This window comes from Portunus trituberculatus, chromosome 23 (assembly GCF_017591435.1).
Source record: "Portunus trituberculatus isolate SZX2019 chromosome 23, ASM1759143v1, whole genome shotgun sequence".
In the NCBI taxonomy this organism is placed as follows: domain Eukaryota; kingdom Metazoa; phylum Arthropoda; class Malacostraca; order Decapoda; family Portunidae; genus Portunus; species Portunus trituberculatus.
The window spans coordinates 3,487,548-3,503,363 of NC_059277.1; the positions used below are offsets into that span (position 1 = coordinate 3,487,548).

General features: G+C 42.5%; 1 long non-coding RNA gene and 1 pseudogene across 1 annotated transcript in view; both read left to right on the forward strand.

Moving 5' to 3' along the window:
* The window catches only part of LOC123507766, a 381,781-nt gene that overhangs the window by 351,921 nt on the left and 14,044 nt on the right, over positions 1-15,816 (forward strand). The gene's annotated exons all lie outside the window — the stretch shown is intronic.
* On the forward strand, positions 4,210-4,341 carry LOC123507966 (annotated as a pseudogene).

Consider the following 15,816-nt stretch of genomic DNA (forward strand, 5'->3'; position numbering starts at 1 on the left):
TGACAAAATCCTGGTATTGAAGGAGTTGTAAGGGAGAAAGGTCGTAGCTTCATTTAGTTATCAACCTTGTTCTTCCCTTCACCAGCACCATTCGCCATCACATTACTTAAGCGAGAAGCATTGATACATGTCATTACAGAGTAGTAAATAACACAGCTCTCTTATTTCATATTATAGGTAACTTTTCCTTATACTATAGTTAGTGTCAACAAGTATGCCCCAGAAACTACTTATTGTTCTCTTGTAACCTATACACCGGCAGGCATTTCCAGTTGAGAAGCCGAGACAAAGCAGCAACATGCATGCATTCACATACATAAATCGTTCGTATCCCATATTTCATAACTGCCATAGATGAAATGAAGATATAATGCTTCAGTAATCATGAGTAAAATGTTGTCTTTTTTCGTATCTCGCGTTATGTTCTTAAAAAATGTAAACCTGAATATCCTTATTCTTCCTAACTCTTCTATTCAGTTTGTGTTGCCACAGAGCAGCAACAACAGACTGCTGGAGGCTTTCACAAGAATCATGATAAATCGTCAGGAATGTTCAATACGAGGAGAAGCAGGAAGAAAAGGGGAACACGAATGCAACTCACCTTCCTTAGCAGACATTTCTTCTACAAACTTGTGAAGAATATTCGCCTCTATAAGGAAGTCCATTAAGTGTCATTGTTCTTTACACGGTGATTTTCTTCATGAACATTGCATTTCTATTTGGAAGTTGACTGATTGTGATTGTTGTGCTGGTGCATTTTTTTTTTTTTTTCTGGGCATTCAGTGGTATAAAACAAAACATAGCATATTTTCATATGTCCTTAGCTGTGATTCAGAGGCAAAGAGAAACAAGGGAAGGAAGGAAAGGTTACGAAAAGAAACGTATTTCGTGGAACTCAGTCATATCACTTTCTTTAATACTCAGTAGTGATTAGGAGGAAGTTGGACAAAAGGCTATTCACAGTTGGATGAAAGAAGATAATTAGTAATGTTTGAAAACTGTGCGGAAAATATGAGAACAATAGTAAAGCAAAGAACTACTCTGTACAAGGAAGACCCGGGCCACCTCCCTCCGTCCCTCACAAGACCCTCACACCCTCACGCCCTCACGCCCATCCAGGAACGATACCCATAGTTCGACCGTCATGAGATAAGGTTAGGATAATACTAAAATGACACTCACATTTTCACCTGAAGACTAGGTAAGATTAGGTTTGGAGAGGTTTAGATTAATTAAATTTTTTTATTTGATTGTTGACCTTCATCGTATTGATCGTGATTAGGAAAAGCAGCATATTTTCTGTTCGGAAATAAATACTTACTGTCTTGATATTAGTAGCAGAATGTTATTTCCATAATCCCTCAAGATTATATTTATACTGACTCGAACAATTACGACATGTTTTTGATGTTCTGAAATAAAAGAAGAAAAGGTATTTGAATTATTTGAATGTTAAGAGTCGCTTCTTTTTGGAACGGGAGACGACAACCTACATTTCAAAGAAACTAGGACTCGTGTTTTATGTATTTAGGGTAAAGACAAAATAGTAAATTTGCCAGAATTATGAATGTGACGAAGTGCATTTCTCTTTCAACAGGAGTGTGCAAGCTTTTCAAAAACAGAGACGTGAGTAATCAAAACTTTGCACGTGTCATGGTCGTATTTGTTGGAGGTTCTGGAAACCTTTGAAGCTTTTAAGTTTTGTTGAGACATCTGACGCACTCAGCTGTTCTATTTTTCATTGTGTGTTGGCTGCAATTTGCATGGTGGATAGTGAACAGCGTCAAGAGATTGGCTGTATAAAAGTCCTTTGAACTAAACGTTAACCTCGTTAGCTAGCGTCTGTTGTCCGTGGTCTTCATATTCCCCACCTCATCTTCGCAAAACCACAAAGATACAGAGCAGTGTCCACAATGCCTGCAGCCTCTAGTGGTGGCGGCATCGGAGAGATAGGTAGCAGACAGGAGTGACAGGAAGTTTAGTAGCTGAGGATGACTTCCAATATTTGTGTTTTCTTTTTTTATTAATGGCAGACTTCTACGTATATACTGAAGTACATTTAACTTAGCCATTTTATACCCGAAACAGCTGTGGCCTAGACGCACTGACTGAATGAGAGGGAAAAGCAGGACAACTTTAGTCTTCAGTCTCCTTTTTACGTCTTTTCTAAGAAGACATTTTATGTCTTGCATGTTTTATTGAACCACGAACGAGAATCTTATGCAACATATCTAGATTTAGTTGATTTTTTTTCTTCTTAGTATATACAGCTTGTTTTGTAATTATGAGCATGTATAAGCATATTTCATAAAGAACGACCGCTAATACACCGCCGTTTGAAAGTGTGGGTAGTTTGAAACAGTATTGCGTCTATATTTCCCAGTGGTTGCATCACGTCGCTACAGCACAGCCTGGATGGAGCTCCGTATATCGCTGTAATTACATCCTGAGCGACGCTCACCAACTTTCTCCATTGCCACGAACTGCAAAACTTTCCACCCTGCAAACCGAATTTCGTCGCCACGCAAGACTCACTTCGCCGCTAAATTACATGCAGGTACAAAGTAATTAAAGCGACCCGCTGATCATGAATAAGAAACTATGCGAAGAGAGATTGTTGTGATATAATTTAAGCAACCTGGTGGATGAAATGCGCTGTCAAGGCCATCGAGAGGCGGGTTCTGAACAATGTCAGGTATAAAGAATTGACGAACCCTGGCAGTCTTCTCTGTTGCATTGTTGATTGTGCACTCCATCGCCTTTTCCTTGCTCTAATCAACAATCGTGCTGTTGTAATTAGATTGATGGACCTTGGAAATTTGGTCGTAGACACGTTAACCCCATACTATTGTGGATACTAGCATCTGAAGGCGTGTTTGTGCGTCGTAGTGTAACAAAGTGAACCAACGACTGCGTAATGTGCCCGTCTCGCTCAGATACAGTTTCGAGGACAAATTGAATGTTGAGGGACTCATAAAAGGAACCACAGCAGAAGGTGTACGGAAATCCTCAGCCCAAACTTCTCCAGTTTGTCACCGTCATTATCTACACCGTCTAGTACTGGCAGCCACATGTAGGAAAGAAAAATAGGGGCGGCAGAACACCACAGCTCAAGCAGACTAACGATGGCCTTGCAGTCTATTCATCATGGTGTCTGTTCGGATCGCGGCAGAGGATTGAAGGGCCACGCTTGTGCTGGTAGTTCCTCCTTCGATAAGAGCGAAGCTTCATTACAAAGGCTGTTTCTGTTGTCCTGGTGTTGACTAGTGAAAGTGTTTATTGTAATGTAAATGTTGGCTCAACAATATTTTGACCACCAAAAAAATTAATAAGGTTGCTTTAGCTTTCGCAACAAATAACGCTTAAATGAGATGCTGTGACACAGATTCAGCAAATAACATATCTCCATATGTCATACTTCCCTTGCATTGATAACAACTGGTAAGCACCACGCCAGGCAAACATTTAGTGGAGCACGAGTAGAGAAGACTGTCAAGGAAGATACGAAACTTCTGATTTCCACTTGTTTCTGTAGGATACACATAAGTGGAAGTTTTAAAAGACAAAGTGGCAGCTTCCATCTAATGCTCCTATGACAGATAATTTCCGAATGCTTCCTGGTGCCGCAGCTTGGCCAGGTCAGGACAGCTTGTGGAGCCAGGCGGCACACATTAAGCTGCTCCAGTCATGTTACTGTGGTGCAGAAGGCGAAGGCGGCCATCCGATTTTCCTGGTATTCCTCATGTCGAGTGAGAGTGGAAGTGAACGTGTGTTGGTGACATGTTTGGTGCTCATATGAGATTAAGCATGAGTTGAGACACCTATGATGAGAAAAACTGGAAAAGTGTAATGGGGACGCTCGCTCGTGCCTCACCACGCATATATTACACTTGTCCTGAACCAGTCTCCGCACTCATGTTAAAACTGAATAACAGAAGAAATGTAGTGATCGATATATGTCTGTCCTATGGATTATAGCACACCGTTACCTCTGTGTTTATATGGATCAGACATTCGCATAAGGGATAGAATACAGAAAGAAATGAAGAATATTAAGTCCGAGCGTCATGTGGGCTGTGATCTCCACTTGCCCGAGGTTGACCTACGAGATGTTGCTTGTGCTCCACCTCAAGGCTGTCCTTACAATTGTAGGTTGTAAAGAAGGAAGGGAAGCAAAACGTTGTCATTGGCTAAACTGCACGTTTCGTTGTAGATTTGCAGTGGCAGTATCGCAACCAATTCGAGGTGCGATTATTGCTAGTTGAAAATTTTTCCCAATACCCCGCCTGGACCACGTGAAATACAGTCGACCATGGCAATTTTTCTCAACTCAATTATGAAAAAAAAAATGAGGTGGGAGGTGCTTTAATCTTCACTATTCTGCCAATAAAGAATAAATTCCCGTGAAAAGCCCACATGGTATAAAAAAAAAAAAAAAATGTTGAACACTTTGCGGCCTTGCTGCTCGCCAGAAAAGTAAACCACGTAGTTAAGCGTCCCCTCTTACCCCCTCCCGCTCCCTCCCGGCTAACCAGGCACGACAGTGTCTCCTTTCACCTCCATAGAACCACAGACTCCGCCGAGAGGACGCGAGACAGCAGTATCACGCAAGCCACCGCTACATTCTCCCCGGTATGAACGCAATACAAGGAGTCAATAGAACAGTGCACAGAGACGCCGAGGTACGCTGGTAGTTACGATGGCCGAAGTCAGCATGTTGTCACCACCTTCCAGCATCGCTTAGTACTTGTGACAGGCGCTGTCCATTCAGTCACAACACGCCCATGTATACCATCCCCGGCACTTTCAAGTAATGTTAAGTACGGTTGTATTCTCAGAACGCTTATGAACGGCTTTGGTCTGATAAACGTACAGGTACACATTTGGGTGTGTATACACATGAAACTTCAGTGTATTTCTATACCTTATACTGCTCTTCAGGGCTATATAATGACAACAATACTTCACCAAATTACGTACTAATAACGGCAACATGACAAAGTAATCATTAATAAAAGTAAGCATTCCAGAGAACGAGACTCAAATTTAAAGGACACGAGTGGTATCTCAAGCACGAGTGATAAGATAAGATAAGATAAGATAAGATAAGATAAGATAAGGCTTTAAAAGTTAAAACAGGAGGCCAAATGAATAGAGTTTCCAAGTTGCATTCACTACTAGAGGAGGTTGTGAACTAGACCACCTCCATAACAGTAGTCGTGATGTACTTCGACGGGAACATCAAGTACACAACCCTTCTCCTGCCAGAGACTGCACCGAGAGAGGGAACCGGAACAAGCGCTACAAGATTACTCGTGTGTTGGCTAGCAGAGAGGCGTTCCTGAGTAAAAAATGCAGGCTTAGATTTTGCGAGCACTGAGAAAGCTTTTAAGTGTCTGTGCTTTACATACGGTGTTAGTGCATTCTTTCCCGGTCCGCTGCTTTGAGCATCCCACTTCTGAAGTCGTCAGTTCCGCTCACTTGCTCATTATAGTGCGGTTGATGGTCCCGTTAAAGATGAAACTATACACATGTCTCTCTTTTGTACATCTATACTTCTTTTTGCATTCATTATAGAAATTTATGCCTACCAGAACTATTTCTTCATCTGTCTCAGTTGCTTTCTTGAAAGAAACCTATCCAGCAGTCGTCTTCTGCTTTCCCTCCTCAGAGTGAGAGCTGCGATGATGCTTTGGTAGTGACGCGACAAGGTACAACCAAAACAAAGCAACGTAAGAATAACACTGCACTCAAAGAGGAATGAGCGATGTGTGAACGAGAAATACCATTAACATTTCATTGTATTTACTTTACTAAAATATTTCAGTCTCTATTACCAGTACGAAACGAGCAGTTAATCTACTTTTGTCTTTTCTTTCACATCAACTTCCTTTTCTATTCACTTTTTCCAGTGCAGTAATGTGTGGAATCGAGAGTGGATGACTAGTTTAATGCGCCAAATCAACGGGGCAATATGGTGCGGTGTGTGGACTGGTGCGGGAGGGTGGCAGGAGCGAAGACGCAACTCAGTCAAGAAACAGATGGGCTCAGAGTTGCGTGAGTCTTCTGTACCCATGTTTACCCAAGGGTAGCCTGGTCCTCAGTCCACCGCCCACACAAGTCACTTCACATTCATGTTATGTGGCACACCGCGCAACACAATGTACCCGTAACTATATTCGCCTCGACGGTACAAGTAACAAAACAAAGCTGCAGTACAAGTAGTAACAAAATAGGCTGGTTTGTGATGTAAATACAAAGTGGACTGTAAGATAAAGACGAGAGTATTAGCAAAGGTGGAAGTCTGCATACCAATGTGCTTCAAAATATACTTTAATTTAAATATGTATGGAAACAACCAATAATAGATCTTCATGGGAGAAAGAAATGTCCATAAGAAGAAGGAAAGACTAGAACTATGGTGAGAGTGAAGGAAGGAGCATTGTACACTTTTAACTACTCTTTATTTCCAAGGTTTCTACTTGAAGACAAAGAAAACTAGCCTTGTTTCTAGGTACTGAGCGACCACAAACCACAGGATGCTAGCGGAGGAATAGGAAGAGATAAAAGAAGCGAGGTGGTAGTGGTGGTTCTGTAGTGGAAGTATTCGTGGTAGGCGAAAACAGAAGTAAGGTGGATATACGAGTATCGTAAGTATAGCAAGGAGGCGCTATAGTGGCTGTCAAGTAGAAGTGGTGGTAGTGGTGGATTAATAAAAATAAGTTGAAGAGAAGACAGTAATGGTAAGGACTATACACCTGTCTATCATTACGAGGCTGTTTGTGATCGTTAGATGTGGAAGTGGAGATATTGGTAGTGATGTGGAGGAACCAACGTGAAGATGTGATGGAGATATGATGATAGAATGTGGAAGAGACAAGATAGTGAAGTGATAAATGGATATGGAATGAAAGAGGAACAGAAGATATAAAGTATACAGTGAAGATAGTGTGGAGGAAAATGTAAAGATGCGATGAAGATGGTGGTGAAAATAATGCGGAGGAAGAAAGATGGAGATATGATAAATAAACGTGAAAATGGAAGCAATACGTGTGAAGATATAGAAGAAATAAGATAGAAATTAGGAATATAACACTACAAGGTCTGTGAAAGAGGCAAGATGGAGGTGAAAGAGACCATTATGGATATGTGGAGGCGACAGTGATAACAATGTAGAATAAAAAAGATAGAAATGTAGATGGTGATATGAGCGGCGTTAGAGGAACAGGGCTGCAGTGGTGGAGTGGAGGACATGGTGGAGGTGTCGAGCCAGTGAGTAAGTATCATAACGTGCTGCTCTGCCACTTGCCGGGATTACCAAGAACACTGGAGGTTGTCGCTGCTAGACCTCGGGCGTGACTTTCTTCCTCTCTGCCACTGAAAGATCGTCTCACTTTACGACTGTACTTAATGATCTTCGTGTCAGTTTTGTGTCCCCACAGATGGACGTACTGGGGGAGGGATAAGTACTGGTAATATGACGAAAGACCACTTAGAGCCACTCAAGTTGATACGGAAAAGAGATAGACATGCAGGCGAGGCTCTACTGTGCTGAGTGTGTGAAGTTATGCAGGTAGGAAAACTTGCTCCATGTCTCTTGAATAACGCGCAGAGTTAAGTCCTGCAAATCTAGACAAGTTGTGGTTATACTTCAGCATGTTTTCTTGGCTGTAAAGTCCTAATGCTTCACAACGTCAGGTTACTTGTGGCGAAGTCATAATAGCGAGTCATGGAGACGTAGAGGTGGAAGCTGTGTGTGTGTGTGTGTGTGTGTGTGTGTGTGTGTGTGTGTGTGTGTGTCGTCTGATTCTTTGTATGTCTGTCTGGTCGTATTATGTATGTACATATGTCAGTCTTTACAAATACCATCTACTTACATGCAGGTATTACTAGTTTGCTCAGATTACTTCTATCATAACAGTGAAAGGATGTATACAGTCAGTAGTGATGAAGAACAAGGCGGTGGAAGGAGTGGCGGTGGTTGTGAAGGAACTCATGATGACTGAAGTGGATAGACTAATGACGGTCGAAGAAACGAGGCCTGATAGCGGTTACAGTGGCGGTGGAAGATAGAGATGGTGGTGATAATGGTTGAAATAGCGCTAGAAGACTGCTGGGGATGGCGGAGAGACTAAGATGAAAGAGAGGGGCCACTCTACCACCACCATCATCATCCTGTATAGAATCACTCGTGTCGCTTCCCTCAAACCCTTCTGCAACTTAAGGATCATAGGTGTCTGTTTTAAGGTCCTACTGGGTTATATAGTAATCCAGGTCAGAGAGAGAGAGAGAGAGAGAGAGAGAGCAACCCCGTCCCTCCAAGCCTCGCCCAGCCATCATCAAAGAACACCGACCTCCACAATAGAAGTCTTTGTATCCTGCTCGTCCCACTCGTCCCTTCCCTTGTTACCTTTGCCTCTGACCTGCTCAAAGTGTAGTGCAGAGATACATAGGTGCTCTCCTGCTTCCTCCCCTCCACCTCTCCACTATCGTCACCTCTCCATCATCTCTCTTCTCTCTTTCACACACACAGTATATACATGGACCCTTCCCCTCCTTCCCTCCACCACACCTTCATCGTTCCCCCTCTCGTTCGCCTCTCTTCACACATATACAGTATATTCTAGTTCAGTGGGTTCTCATGTTATACACAAGCGTATCTCATGTTTGTTATTGTTTTGTGCTCCTGTTCCTGTTGTTGTTCTCTTTCGTCAGTAGAGTTATTGTTTTTTTTTTATTTCGTGAATTTGGTGGTGTTTTATGGTCACTCTTGTATCGTGTCTCATAGTTTCGCCTCATTCATGACTCTATGCTCCATGATGTTTTAATTTCCACGCAGGAATGTTTATGATTTGCACGAACACCTTTCCTCACGTCACTCATCTCTTATAATGCGTCACGTTAAGAATTCATCATCGTTGGTTTCAGCTCATAATTTTCCGCTTCATGTATCTTTTTGTAGTTTCTGTGTTCCTGAAGAATTTTACCTTCCATATTTTTTCTTTCCTCTTAGACCTTTCAAAATACAATATTGATCAATTTTTCCACACAACAGATTAAGTTTGTTCATTAATTTCTAGAAGATTCAATGGCATCGGATACCTTTCAATGACTTTCCTACTCTCTCTCTCTCTCTCTCTCTCTCTCTCTCTCTCTCTCTCTCTCTCTCTCTCTCTCTCTCTCTCTCTCTCTCTCTCTCTCTTCTTTCATTAACCTCTAGAGCACCATGACACATTTTCATATTTATTTTGTTCACTATTTGGTGATTTTATAAAGTTCCAGAAACTTATGTCTGGATTGAAATAGTGAAGACTGTGGCCATCAATCTTCTGACCTCCATAGACCCTTCCTAATGTAAATAAAACTGTTTAATCACCCCAAAACTCTGGTAAAAATGTGTCTCAGTACTGAAGAGATTAAGCTTAAGTGGTAAAGAAAACGGACAGTTTTTCTTATCATTTAGCACTGTTTTCTAGTCTTTTCCAGGAGTTATTCAGGCAAATTAGCGACTTAATTTATTTTTGTATTGATGGAATAGACTGATGAAATAAATGTTGTAGGCGGAGATAGAGAGACAAAGCGGGTAATAGGAGGTTAAACATGGAGTAATCGAAGAAGAATAATGTTAGGCGAAGGGATAATAATTGTTGTAAGAGGAGGAGGAGGAAGAGGAGGAGGAGGAGGAGGAGGAGGAGGAGGAGGAGCAGCAGCAGCAGCAGCAGCAGCAGCAGCAGCAGCAGCAGCAGCAGCAGCAGCAACAGGAGTGGTATAGTAGTGACAGCAAGAAATTTTAGATCACTTCTTTAAATTCTCAAGTAGACATTGATTTTCTATATCACAGTCGTTGCTCAGCTTGGGTTACAGAGCTGAGTTACTGTTGAAAATAGGCAGTAAAGAGAGAGAGAGAGAGAGAGAGAGAGAGAGAGAGAGAGAGAGAGAGAGAGAGAGAGACTGCACCGATAATCAAGTTAAAAATTAATAAAAAAAAAACTCTTGCTATCTCATTTTGAAAGTTCTATTGTTGGCGAGAGGTTGAATTAGAGGGACACTTGGGAAAAGAAAATTAAAAGAAAACGGCAAAGGAAAGTGAAAGAAAAGTATTAATTTAGGCGATAGCGGTGATGCAAGACATGTCACTCTCAATCGGCACTGTATTTGTCTTAATACTCTCTCTCTCTCTCTCTCTCTCTCTCTCTCTCTCTCTCTCTCTCTCTCTCTCTCTCTCTCTCTCTCTCTCTCTCTCTCTCATATACCTCTAACCATCGTACATAACCTCACCAAGACGTTCAGGTGAGAGGAGGATTCCGCCACAAGCTTCCCAAAAGATCCCGAGCAGTGAAGTCTCGAATTAACGGGACTTCGGCTTGACTGCGCTGCCTGCATCCATCCCCCGCACACTCCTTCCCGGCAGCGCACGTGTGAAAGTACCTGAAATATCGTTGCGTGTAGGCGTCTCGCGGTATAATGCAGGGTAAGGGTGCGTAAAGGTGTGTAAGGTAAAAGGTGTAGCTCATTTTCGTGACCTTCAGTGCGTGGATTGACTCAAAAGGAGGGAGTTTTGTTAGGAGCTTGTCAGTCTCTTGCTTTCCGTTAGTTCCGGGTCTTGCCTCGTCTTGTCTTGTCTTGTCTTGCAGTCCCAGGCTCAGGGTCGTCCTTCAGTGCGTGTGGGAGAGAGAGAGAGAGAGAGAGAGAGAGAGAGAGGCCAGTAATGCTGGAAAGAATAGGTAGATAGAATGAGGATAATTAATAGAAATTTACTTAACACGAGTAATAAGAAGAGAATAAATGAACACACACACACACACACACACACACACACACACACACACACACACACACACACACACACACACACAGAGAGAGAGAGAGAGAGAGAGAGAGAGACTGAATTGTAAGGCAAAACATGATTTTGTGTGCGGCAGTGCGTTCATAAAGTAAAACTCTTCTCTTAATTTATAAATGCAGTAAAGTGATTCTGGTCGTCACTACAAGGTCAGATGGCTGTGTGCTTCACTCTACTGCGCGAGATGTGGCGTGGAGTGTGAAGTAGTCATAAATAAGAACGAAAACTATTATTCTGTAGGCAAAATACCGTCACAACACATGACGCCGGTTCAGTTTGTCCTTAAAGAAGTATTGGATTCGTCGAGCGAGAGTCAAGTAGCAAGTGGGGAATATGGTAATTGTAGATGCCAAAATAAGCATATCAGTACGGTGATTTTCCTTTAAGATTACTGATTATTAGTAATTTTATACTACGATAAAAAAAAAAATACTCGATGAAGACTTACAAAGTATTGGATATATATTCCAATACTTTGCAAAATAGCACAGAGAAAGCATTTTTCCCTTAGAACACTGCATATAACAAACTGTACATTAACAAAGAAGAGAGTATTCAATTTAAACTTATAAAGCACTTGAGTTACTTGTGAGCAAAACAGATGTAGTTAATGTAGTTACTGTGCATACATAGCAAAGTAACCAACCAGCTCTTTACCCTCTAGTTCACTGAATATGACAAACTGCATTAACAAAAGACAAGTTATTCCCACCTCAACAGCTAACTACGCACATACGATAAGGATGTGAAAACTCCTCAAGGAACGAAATGTACTGGTGAGTTACAGATGCTAAGGAACAGGAATTAGAAGCGTACTGAGATCATGAGAGTGAGCGTGAGCGTTGCCAATGAGAGTCACGTTTGAGGTTCTGAGACTCGAGACGCTGACAGACCTGCTGAAGGAAAACTTTATACCGCAACGTGAGAAATTTATTAAGGTATTTGACAGAGATAGAAAAAAAAAAGAGAGAGAGCAAAACTGAACAATATGGCATATGTTAGATAAATAATAAATGACTAACAGATAAAACAACACAAGACAAATATGTTAAGATTCTTTTTTCTATGGCGGTTATAGAGAGAGAGAGAGAGAGAGAGAGAGAGAGAGAGAGAGAGAGTTATTTTTTTTTCTGCAGGGGAACCGCAGAAGCTGATGATAAAGAAGAGGAGGCTCATGTTGATCTTTCGATGACAGCATCAGATATTTTTGTCTTGATATTAAATAGTCCCGTAACTATGTATATTTTACGTGGCTGAATCATGTTGGTTGTTAACTTAAGCATTGAAGTCATCTGGTATTATCATTTTCAGCTTGTTGTGATAAGGAAAAGGTCTACATACCTATCTGTTTATCTTTGTGCTTATTTGTCTATCTATCTGTTCATCTATCTGTCTATCAAGTTGTCAACCTGGCTCACTGACTGGTTGGCTATCCGACTGTCTATCTGTTTGTCTCTCAGTCTGTCTATCTATCTACATATTTATCTCTATCACTGTCTATCTATTTATCTATCTGTATGTCAGTCAAGCTGGCTCACTGACTGGTTAACTGTTTGTCTCTATTTATTTTCCTACCTACCTATCTATCTATCTATCTATCTATTTATCTGTCTGTCTCTCTGTCTGTTTATCTGTATGTCTGTCCATCTCTCACTTCTTCATTGTAGGTGAGCACAGAAGAAGAGTTTCCATCTCCTTCCTGTCGTACTCTTCCCTTTTGCACCTTCCAGAATTCCGAGTCCATAGGAATAAATTAATCTAATGTGTTCTCTATAATGACGAAGTATTGGAAGCCTCGAGTTGTCTATAGTAACGACGCGGAGGATTTTACGAGTACATGTTTTGGCACTTTGGTAAATTTTCACGTATTCGAGGAAGCAGTAATTGTCCAAGTTGCTATTGCTTGACGCCGCTTTCCCCGTCCTTGCTTAGGTTATTGTGGCACCTTCGTCCATCCCTTGCTTCACCACCACTACTGCTTCCACCACCACCACCACTTTTATTTGCTTCCATCCATCACCAACATAACTAAGTGTCTCCTTTGTAGTACTCTCAGATATCGTAGGAAGGATTTAAAGGTTTGTTGCTCAGTATTGTCCTTTGTAATCGTTTATAAAGATTCAACTCGTACTGTTAATTTCATCAGAGCTTCTACTAACGCCGCTACTACGACTTTCAGTTATTTCCCTGTGTTTGTGTGTTTAGGGATGGTTCTTGTGTTCACCATTATGACCTGTGCCTTCATTTCTATGTTATCCATTAACCAACTATTACCACTGCTGCTAACAATATCACCACTACTTCCATTAAGATCATCACCATTATCACCAATACTGCCGTCACCCACCACTACTAATACTATTATACTTCTTTTACTGTTACTGCTGCTGCTGCTGCTGTTGCTGCTGCTGTTGCTGCTGCTATTGTTGTTGCTGCTGCTGCTGCTGTTGCTGCTGCTGCTGTTGCTACTGCTGCTGCTGTTGCTGTTGTTGTTGTTGTTGTGCTGCTGCTGCTGCTGCTGCTGCTGCTGCTGCTGCTGCTGCTGCTGCTGCTGCTGCTGCTGCTGCTGCTGCTGCTACTACTACTACTACTACTACTACTACTACTACTACTACTACTACTACTGCGACTACGACTACAACTACTACTACTACTACTACTACTGTCATCACCACTCCTGTGGCTTCACCACCACCACCACCACCACACAGCCTCGGGGCGCTATCAAATCCAGCAAACAGTTTCTTATACGATGTAAGATTACCAATTTTACACCACACAAAATTCACACGAACAAATACCTTAAAAAAAAAAATTAAAAGACGCCGATTAGTTCTGAGTGATAAGATTAGTTTGTCAGCTTCGATATTACACTCAATATCTCGCGCTAAAGACAAGACCACTTTCTGAAACGCTTCCATTACATTCAAAAGGCTTTAGCCGAAAATACACGGATTTTAGGGTTGTTTTTTATGTTCTAGTCACAGACTAATAAGATTTCTTCATCATAAAGAACCTGGCTTGTCATCTCTGTAGCCTTCGAAAATAGTCGTGGTGAGAGAGTGAAGCGTTTCTGAATCTTTCTTGCTTCAATGGAGGAAAATTGGAGATCTTTATTATTTTCTTCTGACGCTGTGTGGAGGCGTAGCGTCACACAGGAGGTCATTGCTACCAGGCTTCACCGCCCACGACTTCCCGGATGCAAACGTTACAACTAATGTAGAAGCATCACTTCCTTTGATACTAAAGCTTTTCTTTCTTCACATATGTTTTTAATCACAAGCTCAGAACTTGATGAACCTTACGTTTTTAATCTTCTTCTTCATTACCACACACATTTATTTTTTGTGTGTCTAAGTAATTAAGGAACAAATTAATCTCGTAAGCGTGTCTCTAGCTGCGTTGAATAAGTAATGAGCAAGAGAGTAGACGAGAATAATGTGTACCCTTGAATGGCGGGAGTGAGGGGAAGAGAGAGAACATCTATTGATTGTCCATTTCACCCTGAAGGTCGGCGGGACAGCTAATAACAACCTAAGTGTCGCCCGGAGCAGGTGGCGAGCACTTGTTTCCCTAAGACCGATACAAAGCGTCCCCCAGCCAAGCCACGCCCTCGCCCCTCTGTCTCGCCTCGTACCCCACTCGTCTACTTGCTCAGGACAGAAGGCGAGTAAAGCGAGGCGTGTTCTTATTGTTATTCCTGCACTCCGCTGTGGCTCTCGTCTCAGTACCAATATTTCTTCTGCCAGGTCCAGAGGAAATGTTTCTGGTTGTCTCCTCGTACTTTATTTTTTCTTGTGTTGCTGAACCGGTTGCGTGTGAGGAGAACCGAGAGTCTTTTGTCCAGGCTGAGGTGTGGCTCACGGACAAGAAACAAGCTGGTCAGGGTAGGGTTGTTTTTCTTATATACCTCATAGAAAATAATTTGCCACAGCTTAATTGTTTACATTTTAGGTCTCATTTAACTCTAATGGACATTTCAGAAATCTTATGCGGCGCAGGAGAGTTAGCCAGAGACTCTCCATGTTTCTGTTGTCTGTAGAAGCAAGTGCAGATGGTCCTATTGGTTCTTATGTGTAATATGAATCCTAGTTCTTGCAAGAATGACATAAACACATGCCATACATTCCTTTCTTCGTGGAGGCTTATACTTTTCTCTCGCTTCCCTCGTGTGATAAAGCTGTCCACTTGTTGAGGCAGATACCGGGCGAGACAACGACCCTTCCTCGGCGCAGAATGAAGAAATGGCCGGACTGGAGACGGAGTAAAAGAGGACAAGGAGAGAGGCTGCGATGGTCCCCTGGAGAGCAAGAGGGTGGATGGCAGGCAAGACAGACCTCACCCCTCACCCCTCAGCCCTCATTCCTCCAACCCCCCCTTCCTCTCTCGTTCCCCGCTTCCTCAGTCCCTACCACCTCCAACCCTCCCTCCCCGTCGTCCCTTCTTCCCTCCTCGCTTCCCTCCCACCCGCATCAGACAATGGCGCTCCACACTCACTTTGGGGCCGCCCAGCAGAGCTCCTTTCAGACTAAACATTGAGTCTTCCCCGTATGGCTTCACTGGGAGGACGAGCGAGGGGAAGAAGGCGATGTTTTTGAGGAGAGGGGAGGCGAGACGACCTGTAAGATTGGTAGATACGTCTTTTTAATCATAGGGACAGTAGGAATTGATATTGGAAAGGTGTAGCGCTGGGGGAGGCGGCAGGAAGGGAGGCAGGAGAGGAAGATCTGATGCAAGAGGAGAGTGGGTGACTGAGTGGATGAGGGAAGAGTGGTCGGTGTGTTAACAAGAGGGAGTTGGTTGGGGTAGCCAGTCGCCGTGCTGTCCGATGGAGTAGCATCTTAAAGTCACTTAGTCGCCGTTAAGCTACTGAAAGAGAGAGAGAGAGAGAGAGAGAGAGAGAGAGAGAGAGAGAGAGAGAGAGAGAGAAAGCCGCACTGACGTAAAAGCAAGGACGCCCTGACGTAAACAAA